Source organism: Pteropus vampyrus, unplaced genomic scaffold (assembly GCF_000151845.1).
Source record: "Pteropus vampyrus isolate Shadow unplaced genomic scaffold, Pvam_2.0 Scaffold76, whole genome shotgun sequence".
Classification (NCBI taxonomy): domain Eukaryota; kingdom Metazoa; phylum Chordata; class Mammalia; order Chiroptera; family Pteropodidae; genus Pteropus; species Pteropus vampyrus.
Genome location: NW_011888857.1, coordinates 4,535,347 through 4,547,713, shown reverse-complemented (window position 1 = coordinate 4,547,713; position 12,367 = coordinate 4,535,347). Strand labels below are relative to the sequence as shown.

The 12,367-nt window shown below is 38.5% G+C and overlaps 1 long non-coding RNA gene across 3 annotated transcripts in view; it reads right to left on the bottom strand.

Moving 5' to 3' along the window:
* LOC111741300 overlaps nucleotides 1-12,367 on the bottom strand; it is a 154,379-nt gene that overhangs the window by 60,355 nt on the left and 81,657 nt on the right. Inside the window, exon 4 of one of the 3 annotated variants that reach the window (XR_002780957.1) lies at nucleotides 9,745-10,101. The exons of the other annotated variants lie outside the window; for them this stretch is intronic. This is a non-coding gene — a long non-coding RNA (uncharacterized LOC111741300). Of the gene's footprint in view, nucleotides 1-9,744; nucleotides 10,102-12,367 lie in introns of those variants that run through there. 3 annotated transcript variants of the gene reach the window in all.

The following is a 12,367-nucleotide window of genomic DNA, read 5'->3' as shown; positions in this document are numbered from 1 at the left end:
AGTGAAGTTTCAGGAATATTAAAAGCAAATTATTTTATATTTTTTTATTTTGCTGTATTCGATAGAGTGATATATGATAAAATATATATCCAATTAAGAATTTATAAAAAGCTCTTTTGAAAAGTATTAAAACACTTAATGATAAGAAAACTTTATGCCATACTTTAACTGGCAATTTTTTCCCCTTAAGGGTGTATAAAATAAAGACAAATCTTAAAATGAATGGTGTCTCAGAGCATATGAAATATGGCAGAGCCAATTCATTTTCTTGCTTTCTCCAATCGCTCGGCTTTAGTGTGTTCTCTCTTCCTAGAACACTTTTCTCTCTCTTTGCCTGGCTAATTCCTACTCATCCTCTGGGTTTCAGCTTAATTATCACTTCCCAGGCATCTCCCTTAACCTCTCCACCTCCACCCTCAGACTGAGTTACCCCTGCTGTGTACCTCCACAGCATCCCATATTTCAGCTTACCATTCTTTAACTGCTTGTATAATTTTCTGTCTCCCACACAGGGTATAAACTCCACGAAAACTCAGGAAATCCTCTGTCTTCCTCACGTTGTGTCTCGCACAGTTGGCACTCAATAAATATTCATTCGGCAATGACTAAATTAACAATTGAATAAGTATCTCCATTGCATGGCATATAAATAAACTCATTAAATTTTGAACAGTGAAGCAATAAGAATTTTATCTCACAGATGAGACAACTTGAAGCACAGAGAGTAAGAGGCTAATTAGTGATAAAGCCAAAACTAAAATTTCTTAAAGTCCCAGTAGTAGTGACACCTGACATTTATTGGGCATTTACTATGTGCCTGGCACTGTTCTGACTTCTGTGTGTGTGTGTGTGATTACATACATACATACATACATACATATACATACATATATATATGTATGTATATATATATAATCTCACTTAATTCTCATAATAACATCATTAGGTACATGTTATTAGTATTCACATTTTATTAAAAAAAAAATTGGCATGCAAAGAAGTAAAACTTCCTAAGACAATAGAGCAAATAAGTGGTGCAGCTGAGACAGAAACTGAGGCAGATTCCAGGAGCTACACCTTCAACCACAACATTAGAGATGCCAGTAAATTGACTCAAAATGTTTAGCAATAGTAAATATTATTAGTTACTAGCAGATCACTCTTTAAGAATGTGTTTTCAAGCTGATCCAAGGCAAATAGCTTTATTTCAGTAGATATTAATACCAAAAAAAGAAAAGAAAAAGAAAAAGTCTAATATAGTTGAAAGGAGCACTAATATGACTTCAGAGCCCTCGGTTCTACACAGCTCACTTTTGAAGTAGCTATATAATCCTAGATGAATCATATATCTTTTTGGGGACTTCTTTAAAAGATAGTGGGGTAATGCAAATATACTCATAGTCCTATGATAGGGTCTGTCACTTTATCTTGAGCAATTAACAGGTACACTAAGTGCGAGAAATCAGTGATTATTATCCTACGCCAAATATTGAATTCAAGGATATAACTTAAACTCCAGTGTTGGCTCTACAAAATTCAAATAATGTTTGGCAAGGTGAAGGGCTCTTGATCTCCCACCTGAAAGCATAGGTTTTCAAATTCCAGCCATGGACTTCTTTCCTTTTCTGCTATTGACAGTGTTTGCCTTGGTGGGGAGAGGGAAGCCCAGACTTGTGTTGACAGAGTTTGACTGTTGGGGAAAAGTACATACCTGGAGGGGGAATGGTGTTAACAAGAAACCAGGCATCCGTCTTCACCTGACTCATTCCAAGTTGGGCTTCCCTCCACCGTTGCTTTGTCCCAACATTAGATCAGAGGCTCATGCGGAGACTTGCTGAAGTCAAACGCTATCAAAAACTCCAGCCTGGCTATGCTAGGGCAGAAAACAAGATTCTCGCCAGATGGATATTAGAGCCAAGGCTACTGACAAGAGCTGGAGACACATACTAGGACCCCTGAGAGTAACTAGCCTTTACCCTTCGGGGTCAGGTCACAGGGCTGCTGAAACTGTTCATATTTATCCAAAACTTTAGGAAATGTTTTTCTGATAGTCAGTGGTACCCATTTTCTTGGCTCGGTAAGAAGTGAAAGGTCATAATAAGTCATCCCCTAGTTGTGCCTCTAAAGCTTTATTTCTATTCCAAGGCATTCAGTATTTTCAGGCTTTATGCTTGCACTTTGAGTTACATAAATTTGAGTGAATTGCTCACCTCTTAAAGGTTAAGTTCCCTCACCTATAAAATGAGTATAATAATGCTCACACTTAAAGATTAAATGAGATAACAAGTATATATACATGCAGTGAGCTTTTTTATCATTCTTTCTATACCCCAAGGTTAATCATTTTTAAATCTTCTAAAACCAACAAAATTTGGGGAGGAATCTCTTGTACTAAAAGATTTTCTAGAAAATTTTTTCTGTGGCTTAGAACAATTCTTCTTCACACAATTAGTACCAAAAATAATGTTGAGAGAGATGAGAGAGAGAAGTTGCATTCCCAATTTAGTATGTATTTATTCAACAAACATTTAAAAGCACCAGATTTTGAAGAGGATAATATTGCTTCCTTTTTAAAGCACTTTTGACTTGCAACATTTTTTTTCACAAACGTTCACTAATGTTTGATCCCCCACCGTACTCTGTGAGAACAGACAAGGATTATTAGAAATGAAAGTCATAAAGAGCAGTCAGGTGAGCACTATAAGATCATAGTCCTTGATGTGAAACAGATGTGGGTTTTAGGGCTGGGTCTGATACCAGCTATGTGTCTCCTTGAGCAAGTAACTTTTTTGTATCTCATTTTCCTCATCTGTAAAATGGGAATAATATACCTATTTCATAGAGTTATTGTAGGGGTTAAAGTAGTATGTATAAGGCACTTATTACATACACTGTCTAATACATAGCTTAACAGTATCAGTTAATAATCATCATGCTCATTATTATAGATTTAATTATTGTTCAAGGTGGTATAGCTGAAATAGCAGAATCAGGACTAAAATTTTCATCTGCTGACTTCCAATCCAATATTTTCTGTCATACCAATAGTTTTCAAACATTTCAGAACATTGAAATCCATCCCTCTCTAAGAAAACAATATCTTACGTGGTACATGAGTATGTAACACAGAAGAACCACTCTTGTTAGAGTTGCTGGGAGGGGCCTGAAGTGCCTTCCACCCAACCCTACTTCCCATCACCACTGATGAATCTCTCCCCACACTCCCCACTCCATCACTACCACATCTGCTGCTTGCAGTCACCGTTGCCTGGATTCACCAGGGACTTGATCTCGAGTTAAGAGGACAGTTGGGTAACAATGCTTCCATTTTCCTTATTCTTTCCCCTACTCGTCTTGCCCTGCTCCTCATTTCCTGTCAATCTCTTGGTACTTTCACATCCACCTTTTTCTGTCTCATGAATTTCATCAGTTTTACCATTTCCTGTTTCCTGACCTAAGCCCTCGCATTTTGTTCTGCCAACCAGAATCTCTGTCCTCCTAGTCCATGGAGGTTCATCCACTTCCCACCCTCTCCTCTGCCATGCAAACTTCTGCCAGCCGTTCCTAGTTCCCTCCCTTACCTTTCAAGAGAGGCAGAGTTACTAAACTGATCAAAATTCTAGATCATTTTTCATGTCACATTTTCTTTGGGGTCAGATCACTGTGTGTTAAAGGTACAAACCTATCCATCCTTTTACCTTCTCCATGTAGCTGGGAGTGGTCATTGAGGCAGGCCAAATATATCTTCATAGACATGCCTAAGCATGCTGGCCCTTGCCTTTCTATATAATTGAGCTGGTCAGAGGATTTATATTTGTTTGAAACTTAGAACCCAACTTGGTCTTTAAGCTTTTTCCCCAGTCTTCAGCATTTCCCCCAGAACTCCACAGTGAGGATTATTGGGTAATCCTAGGGCTAATTAGATTCCCATCTAGCTGTTGCTACTTGCCTCTATTTCCACTGGAAAACTAACTAGAAGGAGAGTGTCTAATAGGGTAGATCTAAGCCTTCTCATGTCCCTGGACATAAAACCCTTAAAAATCCCACCTTGATTCCTAAAACTTCTGTGACCTTCCTTCTTTAAGCCCATCCCTTTCCTCTATTCCCAGCCATTCACAGGTCCCTCACTCTACTGTCATCTCCTGGCGAGACATAACATTGGAGACACCCCAGTCTATGCGCCTCTGGGCCCTGAGCCCAGAATGCCTTTCCCCAGCTTCTATCTAATCCTACTATCCTTCAAGACATGCCACAAATCCCTCCTCTACCTAAAGTCTTCCATTATCCCTGTTGGAATAATTTCTCCCTCCCCTGGCTCACATAGCACTTAATTTTTCATTCAGTTATAGCACTTACTTCATTCTGCCTCCTGTTTCAAAAAGTTGTTTACAATGGGTCAGTCTTTCCCACCGGACTGGAAGCAACTCAAAAGCAGAGAGACTGGTTTAGTCACTTCTGATATCCCTCAACCTCTATCATTGTGCTCTGCAAACCACAGATGCACAATAATATATTTGGAAGCCCGATATTGTCCCAATAAACCTAATTAATATAATATATATTATATATAGTGTATTAGTTATTTGCAAAGAAGTATGTATATAATAGTTTTTTGCAAACAACTGATGTACTATATATAATTTAATGTGTGTGTGTGTGTGTGTGTGTGTGTGTGTGTGTGTGTGTATTTAGCTTGAAGAAATTTAACCTGGCATCAGGTTAAATTGTTAAAGAACCCAATGTTAGAAAGTCCAGTGACATTGACCACCTTGTGGGCCTTCTGAACCATAAATGGAAAACACTTTGCCAGAAGCAGGAAGGAACTCATCAAAGCAACCATCATCTTTGGCCTGCCTGTGAGTCTACTTGTTTTCCTGTTTTCCTCCCATTTTTAATTACAAAACAGGCTGCCTCATGTGTTTCCTCTTTCTGCTACCAGCACACGTTGTCAATGAGCTTTGAGTGCTGGTCCAAACACTGATGCAGGAAGTGCTAGTCAGCAAGGCCAGGCCTTGGTTTCAAAAGCATGTGAAGGATTCCAGCACCGTGGGCCAGCAGTCGGACTTCATCACGGTTCCTGCTTATCTCAAAAGGCCTGACGTGGCTTCTAGGAGATAGTGGACAGAGCACAAGGTATGAAGGCTGGAGATTCCATTCAAGTTTGACCTCTGTTGCCTGCTTCTTAAATAGCCTTGTGCAAGTTGCTTAACCTCAGTTTCTTCCTCCGTACACTGGGGCTGGTGAGGATTAACTGAGTTCTTATGAAAAAGCAAGTGTAGAAATATTTCGTAGACTCTGATTCTCTAGAAAATAAGGTGTTATCATTCTTCCATATTAAACAACTTTGTCTGCTAAAGGGATAAAAGAGTCTCTCCCGGGAATAAACTTGCTGTGGTCCGGTTTGGGGTGGAGGATAAGTAACTACTACTAAAAGTCAGCTGGGAAGAAAGGGTCAGATACTGTCTCTTCTGAGGACTCACCAAAAACATAAGTGCTCACTAACTGGAAAATAAGGCCTTTTGCAAATAGGTGGCTGCTTTCTCCTCACTCTTCTCCGAGACTCTCTCCCATCATCGGGTTGGCTCTAAGGATAGAAACTCCAGGTACAAAGGAGCCCTGCCTCTGGATGCCTCTGGAGAGACTGGCATGTTGCTGTTGGCTCTCCTGCCAACTATCTGCTTTCAAGTTCAGTTAAGGAGGCCTGAACAATGAGACTGTGTTACCACCTGACATTTCTTCACTTGCCATAAGCAGGCAGGTCCATGGAGGCAGCAGCCAACAGCTGTGTTTACAACTTCCCATCACCCTCATTAATTAATGAATTCTGAGCCTGCTTCTCACCCTGAATAGACTTCTGCAGCATGGGTTGGTGGCAGGTTATCCCTGCAGGAGAGCTGCACAGCATCCTGGCACTGGTCTTAATTGGAGGCAGGCATGCCATGGGGATGGGTAAAACAGTGACTGAGATATAGAAAGCAGTCTTTATGCCTTAGGGCTAACCATTGGCTTCTCTGATTCTGTAAACCCTAAACAAGTTCAAGGAGGCTCTCGGCTTTAGTTTCCATATCTTTGAAGACACTGAGTCCCAAATTACAAATATACAGAACATTTCAGATCAAATACCATACAAAGAGTCCCTGACGATATAAACTAAACTTATAGCCACTTCCACAGAAATGTCAATTATTCCCTGGATTATAAAATGTCTTGATAAACCTGATCATGAGGGTGTTAAGAAGCAGCTACCAGATCCCATGGCAATTCCAAGGGAGGAAAGAAGGTTGTCTCTTTTCTTAAAAAGTCCTGCTTCATAATAGACCCCGTCCTTGGAAAGCTCTAAAACAGGAAGTGGGGCACCTGAGCCTGAAAGTGGCCTCTGCCTTTAGTTTTACTCTCTAGAAACAAAAATGCCTATTTGTGTGACTGTAATGGCAAATAAATTGTATCCTCGCACCAGATAAAACTGTGTACTAGAGTCAAACAAAAACAACGTGATGGAACAGAATCATTATCAAAATATTCATGAAGTTTTGGAAGATAACCATGAATGGAGAAAACGGTTTTCATGAGAAAAGAGATTGTTCCTGTGTTTTAGAATACAATAGATCTAAGGAAGTCTTCATGATTATCTAATAGGAAAAAAAAAAAAAAACTATTGCCATATAGATGCCATATAAGCATAATAGATGCCATATAAGCATAATAGAACTCAAAGTTTTACATTCTAACCCTGGGTCTATCACAATCCAGCTGTGTAATCTTTGACTACTCCCTTCCCCATCTACTCTTTACTTTCATCATCTGCAAAATTATAGTTAGTAACGCCCCCTGGCCTGGCTCCTTCACTTCCCAGAGCTGTTGATTTATAACAGAAGATGATGGAAAAGTGATTCACAAACATAAAGGAGAAGTATAGCAGTGAAGATTATATTCCAGGGTGGAATTTCTAAAGTGTTGTTATTGTTATTGCTGTTCTCCTCCTCATAAAGAGCTTTTAGAGCTCTGTTTCAGAAGGTATTTTTTTAAAAGAAGTTAAGTTTGTTCTGTTTTGTAATATTTGGCAGGATGGGGCAGGTATGTTCTTAAGGGTTCCATCCAAAACATGATTTACAAAGACAGTTAAGGAATACCATTCTTTAAAATATGATCTAAAAAAATAAAAATAGAAAAAATGTCAGCCTGAAAAGAAAATATGAATAAGCATTTTATGAAGTAGAGCAAATACCAAGTGACAGTTTAGCTCAAGACATCAGATTGAGTGCGTCTGGAAGGTAAAAGTACATGGTATCACATTTGAAACAGCATAGACCAGAATATGTTGATAAATTATTCCTAGAATAATTTAGATTCTCAACATTTATGTGAGAAATCACTATTTTTCTGTGGAATCACAAAATGTTACTATACAGTATTTTCTTTACATCTGGGAAATGAAGAAAGAAAAATGCTATTAAAATCCAGTTATGAAAAGCATTATGTTGATTGAAAGAAATCAGTCCTAAAAAGTTACATATTGTATGGTTCCATTTACATGACATTCTCAAAAAGACAAAACCATAGTGACAGAATAAATTAGTGATCACCAGGAATTCAGGATGGGAATAGAGTGCCTACGGAGGAATAAAACAAAAGAGTATTTTGGAGTGATTGAACTGTATTGCATCCTGACTGTGATGGTGGCTCACAAATCTATATATGTGTTAAAATTCATAGAAATAACCAAAAAAAGGTCAATTTTATTATATGATCATTTTAAAAATGAATAAAAGGGAAAAAGAAAAAAATAATCACATCACTGAATCATATGCAGCAAAACGCAGGCCTTGTCCTCTGAAATGTCACAGCTGTATTTGTAACCAGACTTTACCTCAACACTTTCCTGACTTTAATGGGCACGCAAATCACTTCAGGCTTTAGTTTCAATAAATACGCTCATTCAATGGGTCTGGAAGGGAGCCTGAGTTTCTGCATTTCTATAAAACTCCCAAATGATGCCCTGGCTTCTATGTCTGCAGACCGCTCTATAGAAAATTGAGGCTCCGGAGAATTTAGTCCACTTGGAGCAGTTGTGGGAAATATATGCCATCATGCCAACCATCCCGATTTCTTACCCACAGCAGAGATCACTAATTGTTCAAAAACATTTTCCTCTTGAGTCCAGATGGGACCACCGGATAGAATGCAGTAGAGAGCAGGTGCTATTCTATAGGAGTGATAATGTGAGATGAAACCTACTAGTCACCTTGACCTAGTGCTGATGTGAGTCCCGTGCATCAATATAAAAAATCCACTTAAAAAACCCACTTCCTTTCTCAGCCCTTATTGTCCTAGCTCCAAAACTCTGTACCTAGGCAGATTAGCCACAGTTGATACAGATATATTTTTCCATCTTGCAAAGATGAGCAAGCTTGTCTTTCTAACTAGGCTGCAAATGGCTTGAGGATAGGGACATATCGTCTACCTCTTTTTAGTAATTCCCTTCATATCACTTTGAGCCCATTTCTTTACATACAAAATAAAGACAATAATACTATCTCATAAGGTTGTTGTAAGAATTAATGAAAAAATAAGTGAGAAGCACTTAGAATAGTGCTCTGCAAAAACTAAGACTCGGTAATTGATAATCATTATCATTATTCCCCAACAATGCCCAAAGCAGTGCCATGCACATGGAAAATGTTAAAAAAAAAAAAATACTGCTATAGGGAAGCCAAGATACAGAATGAAGCAAACATTGAGTTGAGAGCCAAAAGATGAAGGTCACAGTATCAGCCCTTTCCTTCTACCTCTCTGAACTTTCGTGTAATAGGTATAATGAAAAATTGTATAAATTATTTGATGATTAATTTTAGCTTTGACAGTCTACCTATTGATAAATTATATAATGCTCTTTTTCAACATTCCAGCATTTTTTAAAAATCTGTATAGAATCTTGAGTATTCAGATGAAGCAAAAGAAAAAATATATAATACTTCCACTATCTAGTGTAGGCAAAAATTGAGTTCTCCATTTTCACCCGAATTATGGGTTTTCCACCACTGGAGGGCGTGCAGTGCTTGGCTGTAAAATATCATTCTACATTTTACCTCTCTTGTTCACAACTTCAATCTCCAGTCAATTGAATTGGAATCAGAATTTAAAAAAAAAAAAAAAAAAAAAAACTACTTCCTTCATTTGACAGACTTCACAGATGAGGTACAGCCCTGAGAGATTATGTGAGCTGGCAAAGTCAACGCAGAGAAAAGTCTAAGTTCCTTTGTCCTTTTCACAAATCTCCAGCAGAAACTAGATCCTGGACCTTTTGAATATGCCCTAGTATGTTGAATGGATTTGATACATACAAAGACTGCCAGAATCCATTTAATGAGCTCTAGAAGATTTGCTTTATTCTTGATCTTGAATGGCACAAAAGGTGAAGAAATGGTGCTTTCTAGCCAGCCAGGTTTTACTGAACTTTAGTGTCCACTGGACAGGAGGCAAGGATGGTGTCATGGAAATGAGACATAGTCCCATCCTTTAAAGAGCTCCCAAACTAATTAAGGTGACTAAATATAGAATGAGATGGAAGGGACACAGAGAAGGACAAACCTTGAAGGAACTTTAGATATCAATTCTTAGGAATATAGACTTCTCTCTCATGTGCGATGTGTGGTCAATGGGCTGAAGTTCTATGTTGAAAACAACTGAGAGGTTTCTTCTCAATTCGAGGAGAATGAGTGTTGTAATCAAGTGTTCACATCTGCCATGGGCACAGAATGGAGTAGGATATACATGTAATTTCCAGCCCTGATTTCCAACCCAGATCCTATTTTTTTTTTTCCAGTGAAGGAAACTAAGGTCCCAAGCAGGAAATGGACCTGGTCAAGGTCATTTAGCTAAGTGACGAGGGCTAATTTTTCAAAGCCTTAAGGCAAATCAGTCCTGAGGTGGAGAGTGTGTAGAGAAGGAACAACCATATGCTTTCTGTTCTGAAAGCCCTGGGTGCTTCTCCTGCCTCCGCTGGTATTTCTGGCATCTTTTGGACCAATTTGTTTCTTCTTTTGAAAAGTTTCTATGATTGCTTCTTCCCTTTTCATTGTTTTCTTATACAATTGTTGCTACCTATAAAAGAATGTATTTAACACACATACATAATAAAGCATAAAATGTAATAAACACCCATAATCCACCCCTTCATTTATGAAATAGAAGCTTCTTGTGTGCCCCCTCCCTCATGCCACTTCTCTACTTCCCTGCCAAGAGGTATCCACTCTCTTCAATTTTGCTTTTTTCCCTCATTCCCTTTGTTTCTCTTTTGAGCTTTACTATTCATTCATATATCCTTAGACATTGCATTTTTTGTTTCATTTGTTTTTAAATGCTATGTAAATAGAATCTCAGCTTTCATTCCCCTGCATTTTGATTTTTCTCTTAAAATTACATTTCCATGTCCTTAACTCTTTTCCTTCCCATGTGCATTATTTTTCTGATTTTTAAGGATACTGGGAAAGGTCTGGGACTTAATCAGAGAAACTGGTCCTTCATAAGTAAAACTACTCTACTGGAAGAATTCTGACATTTGGTCTCTTCCCAATAAAATCTCATTCTTCACTCCAGTGTCGTAAGCTCTCTTTGTGGGCTCTATTCTCTCTCTGTCTCTCCAGCTATGCATGTGTATTCTTCTGATTCTCTGCAGCAATTGTCAGAAATCTCTTAATCCCCTTTGGATATAATCTGTTCTATTTTAGTCTTCAGATATGTTTCAGCCTCAAAAGAAGCCTAAATTGGGCAAAGCAGGTTTGGTCAGTTCATTTTCAAATTCACCTGAAGAGAAATCTTGGTATCAATCACATAAGAAGATAATATCCTTTTTTCTCTTGCTTTTAAAGACAACCCTAATTTCTGTTCTGAAATCCCAAAGCAAGATCTAGCCTTTAAAGCCTAATATTGCCTTTGGTTGTTTTCAAGATCTCCCTGTTGGACATGTTGTGAAAAGTGTCTGTTAAATGAAGATGAAAAAAGCACCTAATAACTCTGCTATGACCATAAAGACAATATGCTCTGCCCTGTCCACACTGCTCTGGGTTTTGCAAAAAACGCTCTCCGAATTCTTTCCCTTCCTCAATTATGATGCACATTGTTAAGAACTTTGCATTCTCTGTGAGTTGTCCATTAGGAAATTTCAACAGGATGAGTAGTCCTGACTTTGCCCCAAGTCCTGCCCCCACCATACTAATAACCTAGCTGGGTTGAAAAGTGATTTAAAACAGCTTTTATGCTCTGCAAGCTAATGGTAAACTCTTAATATTTGCCTAATACATGTTCTAATATATTTGCAAATCTCTAATTTTGAGACCACCCATGGCATATAATTTTCCCTGGGAAATGTACATTTAACCTTGCAATGAAATCCTCATCTTACCTGATTCCAGCTGATATAACTGAAGACTCCCTCCTTTTTGTAATACTCTTTCTCTGAGTTCCATTCTCTCAGTTGACTGTATTGGCTCTCCCTCCTCTACTAACCTGATAAATATTGAAGTCTTCAAAACACAGTGCTGGCCCTTTTATTTTCTTCCCTAACATTTTAATCTCAAGGGTTCTTACTTATTCCCAAGGATTCAAAGACCATCTATATGCCAATGACTTTCATATTTATATCTCTATTCCAGATAGTTCCTTTGACCTCCTGATCAACACTTCCAACTGCTTATTACATGCTTGTGCTTTGATATCTGCTTAACATATCTCTAATTGAACTCTTGGTTATCTCCTTCAAGGCTGGCAGTCTTCTATACCTCAACAAATGTCACCATTTTCTATCTAGTTGTTCAAGCCAGGCAACTTGGGTCATCCTTGACTCACCTTACCCCTCATACAATCCATTGCCAACCTGTAATTCCTACTTCCAAAATATATCACAAGTCCATGCACTTTTTTCTATCATCATTGCTACCCCTCAAGTCTAAAATGCCATGGCTTCTTCAGTCCACTTCCAATGCATTAACTACACAAATATTAACTATATAAAGCAGTCAGGATGACCCTTTAAAATTATACATCAGATCATGTCACTACCTGGCTCCAAGCTCTTCAGTGGCTTGTCTTTGTACTGTAATAAAACCCCAGATCCTTACAAGGTCCACAGAGCACGCTCTCATTGGTCCATGCTGCCTCTTCAGCCTCATCTGCTACTACCCTGGGACTCACTCTGCCCAGCCACACTTTCTGTTCCTTGAAATGTATCAAATCAATATAGAAAAACCTTAACTAGGATGCTCTGGGTAACTGAGGAATAAGCAAAACAAGTTTTGTGCTTCCGCTGTTTTTGGTTGACAGTCTTTCCAGAAAGTATGACTCCTCTGTGGTGCTGGAAGTCAGAGTCAGC